Source organism: Schistocerca serialis, chromosome 2, assembly GCF_023864345.2.
Source record: "Schistocerca serialis cubense isolate TAMUIC-IGC-003099 chromosome 2, iqSchSeri2.2, whole genome shotgun sequence".
NCBI lineage: Eukaryota > Metazoa > Arthropoda > Insecta > Orthoptera > Acrididae > Schistocerca > Schistocerca serialis.
In genome coordinates, this window is record NC_064639.1 from 1,163,184,521 (window position 1) to 1,163,196,999 (window position 12,479).

The 12,479-nt window shown below is 42.9% G+C and overlaps 1 protein-coding gene across 1 annotated transcript in view; it reads left to right on the top strand.

Annotated features, from left to right (window-relative positions):
* LOC126458634 (cytochrome P450 9e2-like) overlaps nucleotides 1-12,479 on the top strand; it is a 131,727-nt gene continuing 119,248 nt past the window's right edge. The window contains exon 1 of the mRNA XM_050095802.1: nucleotides 1-41. The gene's annotated coding sequence lies outside the window, so the exon portion shown is untranslated. The remainder of the gene's footprint in view (nucleotides 42-12,479) is intronic.

A 12,479-nucleotide genomic window follows, 5' to 3' on the forward strand; every position in this document is an offset into this window, starting at 1 on the left:
ACGCACGCTGGGAGTCTCTCGTCTGCCCACTCGCTGTGGAGGTTAGTATTAATTTATTGTTTTTAGTAAGTGGTGATGTGCTTCTTGGGAGAAGTTGTTTTGAGCAAAATAACTCTTATTTAATGTGCAAAGCATAACGCTAGAATACGTGAGTCTCATGCTGGAATATGAAATAACGTCTTACGGAATTCATTTCAGGCACAAAGACCATTTTATTTTTCCAAGTTGGATCTTGTGGAATCCGCGGCCGTTAACGATAGCCGTGAATGACGCAACCAGCCACAAATACCATTTAAATCTTTTATTTCAGTGCCTTTACCTGTTTCAGGCTAAGATACCTATCTTAAAATGGTAGTATTTTTCGTTACATAGATGTTTTGATCAACAGCACGTCGTCTGTTCCACACTGCACAAGAATATTTGAGTATTTAGTGCCACTTTATCAGTTGTTTCCATAAACTCCACATGGACGACTACAAAATAAATCGCCATCATTATGCACTTTAGCGTATTTTTATGAATGAAACAACTGATAAAGTTGCACTAAATATTCAAATATTCTTGTGCAGTGTGGAGCGTACGACACGCTGCTGCCGGCCGGAGTGGGCGAGCGGTTCTAGGCGCTACAGTCCAAAGCCGCGCGATCGCTATCGTCGCAGGTTCGAATCCTGCCTCGGGCATGGATGTGTGTGATGTTCTTAGGTTATTTAGGTTTAAGTAGTTCTAAGTTCTAGGGGACTGATGACCTCAGACGTTGAGTCCCATAGTGCTCAGAGCCGTTTGAACCATTTTGACACGCTGTTAATCAAAACATGTATGGCATGTAACGAAAAATATTAGCCATCCGAAAATGGGCGTGGTAGGCCGAAAATGATTATGGCACTAAAATACATCATTTAAAAAGTATTTGCGGCTGGTTGCGCAGTTCACCAACAAGGACTATTTTTAGGTCGAAAGTGGCTTGTGTTGTGATAATTCACGTTTTTGTAGTGCGCAATGCGCCCTCCTGCACTAACCTTTTGACCTCGGAGCAGCACCAGCAAGCAACCAGCGTCTCTATTATTTGTTGAATGTATTCCAGTCTCTTGCCTTCCCCAATAGTAGCTTTTTCCCTTCTACGGATCGCTCTACTCGCAAAGAAATTAATTCCCTGATGTCTTAACGTGAGTCCTATAAAGTTCTCCATTCTTCTTGCCAGAATTTTTCACGTATTCCATTCCTTGTCGAATTTGCGGAGAGCCCCCTGATTTCTTATCTTACGAATTAGCTTAATTTTCAGTCCCCTTAAGTAGCACCACATCTCCATGAATCACTTTCATACAGTGCTCGACTCCAAGCGTACATTCTCAGGAATCTCTTCCTCATATTAAGGCCTATGTTTGATAACAGTAAATACTCTCTTTGCTTATTCTAGTCTGCTTTTTATGCACTCCTGTTTTCGTGCTCCATGTGTTATTTTGCTTCTAAGGAAGCACAATTTCTTCCCTTCGTCTTCTATGTGATCCCTAATTTTTATGTTAAGTTTATCGCTTGTCTCATTGCTGGTACGCCTCATTACTTCCGTCTTTCTTTGGTTTGCTTCCAGTCCATTTTCTGTGCACACTAACAGTTCATTCCACTCAAGAAATACCGTAATTCTGTGTCACTTTTACTTAGAGCTCACACAATTGTCTACCTACACTGATTTCACAGTGCAGTTCGCCGTTAATGAGAGTGTAATTAGACAATATGAGCGTGTCTAAAAGGAGCAGGACGATATTAAATAAGGCGAGATACGGACTCATCTGTAGGTGCAACATCAATTATAGCCACTGCCTAAAATTAACTACATATCGCAGAAACACATTCGTAGCATTACGTCAGTTAGTCATGCCTGGAAACTTTCCTATGTCAGCAAGACTTTGAGGCAATAGTATAATCAAGGTGGGGTACAGATCCGAAACATTTATGTAATACCGGACTGCAGACAGCGCTACAGGGTCGCATACAGCAATGACAAGATAACTTCAGAACAAGATGACAAGCAAAAGAAACTCTTTTGTACAACCCCAGTCCTGTAAGGCTCTCCACTATCATACCCGGTTGTGGGCCTTACTGGCGACATAGAAATATGAAACTCTGAGTGAATAGGTAGGTGACTTACAAAGAGGCTCACTTGAAACTGCTTGCCAAGTGAAGGTTTTTCTGACTTGTCTAGTCAATTCAGTTTGTGTGTATTTTTCTTATCTCACTTCATTTGTAGAAATTAATCGAGTCACTGAAAGCATTTTCTTAATCATGAAAGTATGCAGTCAGAGCGCGACGAAATTGGTGTGCGTGAGAATCCAACGGCCCGCTTGGATTGTGTGCGTCGTGACTTCTCCTCTGGCAGCTTGGCGTAGGAACTCAGGTGAACATCAAGAGCTATGGCATATGAAAAGTCGTGGTTTGAGTAGGTTTAACAACTAAAGTCGCTACAAAGATACATCATACTAAAGATATGAATGACCTGAACATATTTAGTAGAGGAACTGCACTACGTTTTAAAATTAAAATAACACTGAAACACATTAATAATGTAAACAATTTTGTCATTACTTTCGAATTCTTCATGTTATGCTTGCAAACAAAACTTCATTTGAAAGAAAAGATGAAATACGATCTATTAATGCAACCAACCACTATATTACAACATATTAGTTCACAGGACAGCATAGAAAACAGTACCAAAGTAATACGTAGTTGACTATGAGGTCATTAGAAACAGCAGCGCAGATAAAATTACAATGGCAGCGGAATCTGTTTAAGTATGAAACTTGAAAAACAGAATTACATTGTATACTATAAAAAACTTGAATTTAAGACATCTCATTACCCGTTAGCTAACAAATACAGTATTCGTCGTTCTTTTAAAAAAAAGAGGAGTCTGGTACAAGGACGATTGAAAACCGTGTATCATTTTGCCAAATTCTATTCTGAAAATGATACAATAGTGTCACGTGGTTAAAGTTGGCGATTGGACAGCAGTGTTTGGTGTCCCCGTCAATCATAAATGCTGTAGTAAAATTGATTCTGTTCTTAGTCTCTGTTCTTCTTGTAGATTGTTCCTTATTCTAACTGCAAACAGATGCAGAAAGTTCCAGGTCGTGTCACTTCGCTGAGGCGTCTACATCGGCGTCTCTGTCACCACGCCGGCCGTGGTGGCCGAGCGGTCCTAGGCGCTATAGTCTGGAACCGCGCGACCGCTACGGTCGCAGGTTCGAATCCTGCCTCGGGCATGGATGTGTGTGATGTCCCTAGGTTAGTTAGGTTTAAGTAGTTCTAAGTTCTAGGGGACTGATGACCTCAGATGTTAAGTCCCACAGTGCTCAGAGCCATTTGAACCATTTTGAATGTGGTGCATATCTTGTCATGCAGTGGGTCTTGAGTGTCAACAAGGTCTTTTCCAGGCAGGAGGTTGCTTAGTTATGGTCTGAGTTGTCCTCACCATGTCCCAGCTTGACCCAAGTGACCGTACTGTGGATGACCTTGTATGTTCCATGAATTGAAAATTAAACACACAAGAATAATTTGAGTGGTATGACAACATATGTGGAACAATATATCTTCCAACACTTCTTAGTATCCCTGCCTCAATGTGTTACTGCAGTTTTGAGGACTCCTGGATGAGTGACGTGACGTCACACCCAGCAGCTTTCCTATACCTTTAGCCACTCAGCTTGCAATGAAGTAGAAAACATTAGATCAGCTGTAGTGCGTATTTCATTCTCAGACCTGAACCATTCCAGGATCGTCTCTCACAGCTGATAGCGGAGAAGCTTGCCAAGTGTGTGATGTGGCTCATGTTATCTGTAGTCAACTAGGAAGTGAAACATCGTCAGCTAATGTCGGATCTCGGTCACGAAACTGCCTAGGGACGAGGAACCGAACACACGGTGGGCCGGAGTGCGTTGGTAGCAGGCAGCCTATTTATTAGAATCACGTAGGTGTGACCACAGAGCCATGAGCGCAGAGACGAGCTCTGGGCATCGAGTGCAAGCTGTTTGCCACTTCTCGCTGCCACGTATGGACTACACCGCCGAGACGGGCGCTGCGGAGTTAAGGAAACGAGTGCAGTTTGTCTGCCGTGTATGGAGTATGGCACCCACGTAGGGGCTGTGCTTGTCATGTTCCGAAAATTGTGGATGCGGAAGTGACAGGATCATATTATCATGCTGAAGCTTTAGTTTAAGAGAATAGTCAGGAAGAATCAATACGCAAAGAAGTGGGATACGGAAGTACTATCGAATGAAGAAGTACTCTTGAAGTTCTGCGCGGGTATAGATACTGCGATAGCCGGCTGCTGTGGCCGAGCGGTTCTAGGTGCTTCAGTCTGGAACCGCGCTGCTGCTACGGTCGCAGGTTCGTATCCTGCCTCGGGGATTGATGCGTGTGATGTCCTTAGGTTAGTTAGGTTTAAGTAGATCTAAGTCTAGGAGACTGAAGACCTCAGATGTTAAGTCCCATAGTGCTTAGAGCCATTTGGACCATTTAGATACTGTGATAAGGAGTATCTCAGTAGGCAGTTCAGCTGAACAGGAAAAGGCATCTCTGAAAAGGGCAGTCACAGAAGTTGGAAAGAAAAACGCAGGTGCACAGAAGATATCTACGAAGAAACCGTGGGTAACACAAGAAATGCTTCAGTTGATCGATGAAAGAAGAAAGTACCAAAATATTCAGGGGAACTCAGGAATACAGAAATACAAGTCGCTTAGCAATGAAATAAAAAGAAAGTGCAGGTAAGATACGGCGAAATGGTTGCATGAAAAATGTGAAGATAACGAAAAAGAAATGGACTGACTCAGCATACAGAAAAGTCAAAACAGCCTTCGGTGATATTACAAACAAGGGGTTGTAACAATAAGAGTGCAATGGGAATTCCAATGTTAAATGCAGAGGAGAGAGTTGATTTGTGAGAAGAGTACATTGAAGGCGTCTATAAAGAGAAAGACTTGTCTGAAGTGATTGAAGAAGAAACGGAAGTCGAGATGGAAGAGATGGTTGATCCAGTATTAGACACAGAAATTGAAAGAGCATTGAAAGACTTAAGATCAAATAACGGAGAAGAGATAGATAATATTCCATCAGAATTCCTGAAGTCACTGAGGAAGGTAGCAACAAAACGACTGTTCACAGTGGTGTGTAGAATGTATGACTCTGGTGATATACCATCTGACTTTCGGAAAAATATCATCCAAAAAATTCCTAAGAATTCTAGAGCCAACAAGTGCGAGAATTATCCCACAATTACCTTAACACCTCATACATCCAAGTTACTGACAAGAGTAATATACAGAAGAACGGGAAAAAATTGAGGATCTGTTAGATAGATATCAGTTTGGCAAAGGAAAGGTGAAGAGGAATTACCGGATCTGCTGAATGGCATGAACAGTCTAATGAGTAAAGAAAATGGACTGAAAGTAAATCGAAGAAAGACGAAAGTAATGAGAATGAGCAGAAATGAGAACAACGAGAAACTGGATGTCAGGACTGATGTCACGAAGTAGATGATGTTAAGCAAATGTACTAGGTAGGCAGCAAAATACCTAATGACAGTCGCTGCAAGGAGAACATCAAAAGCAAACTAGCACTGACAAAAAGGGCGTTCCTGACCAAGAGAAGCCTACTAGCACCAAACACAGGCCTTAATTTGAGGAAGAATTTTTTGAGACTGTACGTTTGGAGCACAGCATCGTACGGTAGTGAAACATGGACCGTGGGAAAACTGGGGCAGAAGAGAATCAAAGCATTTGAGATATGATTCTACAGAAGAATTTTGAAAATTAGGCGGACTGATGAAGTAAGGAATGTGGAGGTCGTCCGCAAAAAGGAAAGGAATTTATGGAAAATACTGACAAGAAGAAGAGACGGGGTAATAGGACATCTGTCAAGACATTAAGGAGTTACTCCCGTGGGACTAGAGGGAGTTGTAGTGAGTAAAAACTGTAGAGGAAGACAGACATTGAAATACATCGAGTAATGAATTGAGGACGTAAGTGCTACTCTGAGATGAAGTGGTTGGCTCAGGAGAGGAACTCGTGGCGGGCCGCATTGAACCAGTCAGAAGACTGATGTCACCGGACTTAAGTCACTGTCTGCTTGTTCGCAGTCCTTCACCGTGGGTTCTGTTACGGTAGGGGCTACTTACCGTGTTTTGCTCCTTACTGCCGTGGGGTGGTGCAGCAGTGTGTCTGGTGTAAAATTCTCTTCCTTGGCGTTTGCGTGATGTTGTTCCTTAGACATTATCGTTGATTGTTAGTTGGGTGACATCGCTGGTCGTACATTGTGGTTGATCATGTGGATGACCGACGTTGTTTTGCCTGTCACTCTGGTTGATTCTGTATACGAGCGACATTATTTGGCCTGTCATTGTGGTTCGTTACGGCGTTGTCTTTTTAGTTGTGTCTGTTAGGCATGTTTGTATAATTTGGTGGGTCGAGTTAATGTTGCCTCTTCATACGAGTTGTGTTCTTGTTAAATCTTGTATGTGAGCACTCTAGTGTATAGTATAAGTGAAGGGCTTGTTTTGCAATGTCAAGTTTACTTCTCGTTCGCCTCTCGTTTTAAAATTAGTTTTAAGTTTGGCTTGTCTTTTGTTTACATGTCTGTAACCGTAGGTATTTTAAGTGATATTTTATTGAGAAATTAAATTATGAAGCTTGCCATCATTAGATTGCCTTTAAATGTTTACTGTAATGGTAGCAGAGAGATTACATTGATGGTTCGAAATATGTGAAGCTACTGCTCTCAGATTTTCGGCACTTACTTCTGTAAAGTTAAGTGTTCCAGTTGCGTAAGGTTATGTGAAGACTTCAATGTGTGCCAAGATAATTGTTTATTTAGAGAGTTTTGTGTCAAACATTTATTTTTAAGGACATTGCTAACTCCTTGTACATGTCTCTCGTGATTGTTAAGCAGAAAGTACTACCTTTTGCGAGGTTGCTGTTACCGTATCTTTCGATATTTGTCCTAAAATTCTTTGTTATGAAAATGTCATCAGGATATGTTTTTATTGTCACTCCCGCATTATGATCACCTATAGTGAAATTGCTCTTACAATGAAGTGCAATGTTCAGATTCCGTTTTTGATGGTGAATTAAAGATATGTCCAGTAAAACCATCACGCTCCACTCCCACCACCCGCGCTTCTGCCGTATCAGTATCTATCGTGTAACAAATGATTTCCTAGCAGATTTTTATAAAGAAAACATTCCCTGTTTATTTCATTTGCAGTTCACACAGTCCAGTCAAATTAAACAAAAAATCTCCCCAAGATGGACCTTTTAAAAAAAAGCTGAAAACTGGCAGAAACGCTCAGGATGATGTCTAGATCAAAATCCCAATGATCCCCAAAAATATACTTTACCTAAAGTCCGCCATCTTGAAATTTTTTCGTTTTAACCTGTGTAACTGATGAAGTGTGCGATTGGCTTCATTTTTGCGCCCAATTCCCGTGTACTTGAAAGGAAAAGCATTACCTGTTTTACAGAAAATGATCATGTTTTCAATGAAGCGTGGTGCAAACGAGACGACAGAATGAGAATCGTCGAAACAGCGGTAACAGTTTTCCGTGAGGAGATTCGCACCCAAGTTAACTAGTGTTTCACCTATCCAACGGTAGAACTAATTTGGTCTGGAAATGCAGAACTGATACCGCCGACCCTTCAGAGTTCCCTGAAAGTTGTTCTTGAAACTCGGAAACCATTGCAAGAAGGCACTGTTACGAAAAGAAAGGCCACAACCGTCACTCATTCGATAGTTGCTGCTGCCCGCCCTCGTTCGTTCATTTCTCGATTGCAATTTGGAACAGGGATAATTCTTCATAGACGCTGTGGCTCGAAGCTCTTGCCTGATGTGCTTTCAGAACTTGGTTTACGCCCGTTGCTGCAGTCTCAAACACATGTTGAGACCGCCACTGCGCAGCAGAGTCAACCCAAAGTGAAAGAATATATCACATCCTGAGGGCATTCGATGGTCACAATACCTTTCACGCTAAAGGGAGGCATTTGCTGCATCACGCCTGCAACGGTTGTTGAAGCATGCGATCCGGTCCCAAGAAGCAACAAGCCACCTTCGACAGCAGAGTTAGAGCGTCTGAAGTTCACTCGATCTGTTACCGGTACTTACGCTGTTAATAAAATATCGACATTTCGATATTTTTTACAGGATATGTCGATACATATCGGATATGTCGATGTAAATAGCAGTCGATATATAACGGCTATGTCGATATATATCGAACACGTCACTTCAGCTTTATGTATATCGATATATCAATATCGAAATGCAACATCGAGGACCGATATTTTTATTTTGTTATATTTTTTCGCAATTTTCGGTAAATATAGAAATTGTAGTAGAATACGTGAAGAAATAGCATACCAGGCGCGTGAAAAAAACTATTCTTATCGCAGCTAGTGTGCTACTTCTTCACGTCGGTATTCATCAAGAACAGTTGCTAAAAATTATGAACAGAAATATAAATGACCACACTGCTCTTTGCCGTGGTTGGAGACGTGTGAGGATAAACTCTGACGTAATCAGCGTTCGGCGCTACCAACAGAAACAGCAACGTTTAAATCCACCACGCAGTTTTGACACAACTGCCAGGTCGCTGGCTTTTGCAGAAATAATATTAAAAAAAAAAACAGGTATGTTGACACGAAGTATATACGAGAAATCCGACGTGTGACGAAACCGAACGACGGACCCATGGAACGTCTTTCACTGTGCCACTTGCATGCAATAACCATTGTTAGCAAAGTGGCTATCGCGTAGTGTGAACGTGCCTCGTTTTCCTTTCAACTCTTCCTCTAAGGAGGATAATCAGGCTGCTAGCTCGTTAATGTACAGAATATCTAATAATGAATCAATACTTAAAACTACAGCACTAAAACAGGTAATATATTTATGTGTAGCTAATATTTTTACAGGCCGGTACGTCAGTATGTTTGCCGTCGAAATGTTGACATTAATTTTCAATTTATCGATGACCGATTGTACTACTTCTTAAAATATCGATGTATCGGATTTCCGATATTTGTAAAATATCAACAGCCCTAACCTCAGACTCGGGACTGCACACATTGTTGTGCAAAACGTCAGCACCACAATTCCAGCACCCATAACAAAATCTCGTCTCATTAACGTCCTGTGGATGTCGCGGTGCCAGCCCCATAACACGCCAGGATGTGACTGGAATGGATTAATAGATGCAGTTATTAATACCGGTTAATATATGTGCAAAAAGTCTAAAGTTCATCCATTGCCATTCGTCAGTCTAGCTCCTTCCAACCGTACCATCGCTCACACCCGTGTTCTTTCTGTCTTCGAGATGTGAAAAGGTAGAAAGCAGTCCCGATGTGTGGTGACGTTCGATCAACATTGTTTCTTGAACATGGTTTTTTTCAGCTGGGGAAGCCAGCCAGCCCATTGTCTTGTGTTTCGCGTCTCGGTGGGTTTCACATGCTCATGTCGTTCTTGGGAAGCGTTGGGGCAATCGTCAGGAAGCGGACTGGAGGATCTCTCAGAGGTATTTAGCGAGTCGTGGAACGTATATCGGAAAGACAGAGCCCGTAGCAGTGGGAGTGTTCAATGCAGTTCACAAAAATACTGTCTCTGTTGAGGTCGAAGTTGAGTGTGACAGTGAAGTCACGTGATCGCGTGTAACAGGTCTGGGCGCAACCAAGTTAATTGTTGGATGTTTTTTCCGGGCACCCCATTCTGTTGTGACAGTTCTATCTACATCTACATCCATACTCCGCAAACCACCTGACGGTGTGTGGCGGAGGGTACCGTGAGTACCTCTATCGGTTCTCCCTTCTATTCCAGTCTCGTATTGTTCGTGGAAAGAAGGATTGTCGGTATGCCTCTGTGTGGGCTCTAATCTCTCTGATTTTATCCTCATGGTCTCTTCGCGAGATATACGTAAGAGGGAGCAACATACTGCTTGACTCTTCGGTGAAGGTATGTTCTCGAAACTTCAACAAAAGCCCGTACCGAGCTACTGAGCGTCTCTCCTGCAGAGTCTTCCACTGGAGTTTATCTATCATCTCCGTAACGCTTTCGCGATTATTGAATGATCCTGTAACGAAGCGCGCTGCTCTTCGTTGGATCTTCTCTATCTCTTCTATCAATCCTATCTGGTACGGATCCCACACTGTTGAGCAGTATTCAAGCAGTGGGCGAACAAGCGTACTGTAACCTACAAGAGACATTCAAAGAAAATCTACGGTCAATAATACGTAAATACACAGATCATGCAGTACTGGTTGGAGACGACTTTAACGTCCAGAGTACAGACTGGGATGTCCATGAATTCGTTGGAGGGGGGGGGGGGGGGGGAGGGGAGGAGGGTACAGACACTGTCATGCGAAATACTTTAGGAGACATTTTCTGAAAATTGTCTTGAGCAGCTAGCTTGGCAGCTCCGACGCAGTGGCAATATCTTAGACCTTGCAGCTACAAATAGGCCGAATCTTATCGACAATGTCAGTACAGAAACGGGGATAAGCTATCATAATGTCATCTCCCCGTATGGGTGACGTAGTAATAAGCACATCTGGCGTAGAGAAACAACCAAAAACTGCAGAGCAAGTAAATCAGCAGGTGCTGATGGAATCACAGTTCGATTTTACAAAGCATACTCTACGGCATTGACCCGTTACCTCTCTTGCATCTCTCGCCCAGCACAAAGTCCCAAGCGACTGGAAAAATCGCATGTTTCTCCAATATGTAAGAAAGCTAAAAGAGAACGGATCCGCAAAATTAAAGACCAATATCCCTGACTTCTGTTTGCTGCAGAATCCTTGGACTTATTCTCAGTTCGAATACAATAAACTTTCCTGAGAAGGAGAAGCTTTTGTTCACGAATCATCGTGGGTACAGAGAACATCGTTCGTGTGAAACTCAGCTTGTCCTTTCCGCACATGATATACTGAGAACTATGGATGAAGAGCAACAAATGGTTCACTGAGCACTATGCGACTTAACTTCTGAGGTCATCAGTCCCCTAGAACTTAGAACTACTTAAACCTAACTAACCTAAGGACATCACATACATCCATGCCCGAGGCAGGATTCGAACCTGCGACCGTAGCGGTCGCGCGGTTCCAGACTGTAGCGCCTAGAACCGCTCGGTCACTCCGGCCGGCGAAGACCAACAGGTAGCTTGCATATTTCTGCATTTCCGAAAGGCATTTGACACGGTGCCACGTTGCAGGCTGATAACGAAGGTACGAGCATATGGAATAGGCTCACACATATGTGAGTAGCTCGAAGACTTCTTAATAATAGAATCCAGTATGTTGTTCGCTATGGCGAGGGTAACTTTAGGAGTGTCCCAGGTAAGTGTGACACAACCGCTGTTGTTCCCTATATACATAAATGATTTGGCTGAAAGGGTAGTCAGCAATCTGTAGATGGTTGCTAATGATGCCGTGGTGTACGGCAAAGTGTCGAAGTTGAGGGACTGTAGATAAACATAAGACGACTTAGGCAAAATTTCCAGTTGTTGTGATGAATGGCAGCTAGCCCTAAATGTGGAAAAATGTAAGGTAATTCGGATCAGTAGGAAAATCAGATCTGTAATGTTCGGATACAGTATTACTAGTGTCCTAGTAGTCGCTTAAATATCTGGGCATAACGATGCGAAACGGTATGAGGTGGAACAGGGAAGTCAAATGGTCGACTTCGGTTTGTTGGGAGAGTTTGCGAAAGAATAGTTCGCCTGTAGAGGACGCTGGTGCGACCTGTTCTTGAGTACTGCTCGAGTGCTTGGGATCCGTACCAGATCGGATTGAAGGAAGGCATCGAAACTGTTCAGAGGCGGGCTGCAGATTTGTTAACGGTCTGTTAGAACAACCTTAAGTGTTACGGACTTGCATCGGGAACCCAAATGGGAATCCACGGAGGGAAGGCGCCGTTCTTTTCGAGAAACATTATTAAGAAAATTTAGAGACCCGGCATCTGAAACTGACTGCCGAACGATTCTACTGCCTCCAACATACACTTCGGGTAAGGACCACGAAGATAAGATACTAGAAATTAGGGCTCCCACGAAGGCATACAGACAGTCGTTTTACCCTCGGTCGATTTGCGAGTGGAACAGGAAAGTAAATGAAAAGTCGTTGTACAGGGTACCCTCCGCCACGCACCGTACTGTGGCTTGCGGAGTATCCATGCAGATGTAGGGATTGTGTATGTGGGGAATACGGTGACCAACATGATGACCGGACATGCTTATACTCAAGCCATCCACTCACATTTTCTGGTGCGGCTGTACTGGCGATCTTGATCACTAAGGAAATGGAAGAAGTCGACTCTTGTCTCAGTGATCGTTTGAAACAAACGCACTGGGACCTCTTTTCCGGAGAGATTTCTGTTTTTCTTATGTCAGAATTCACCGCCAAGCAGCAGATTTGATCGACGTAAAACTAAATCGCCTTACGTCATCTTGATGG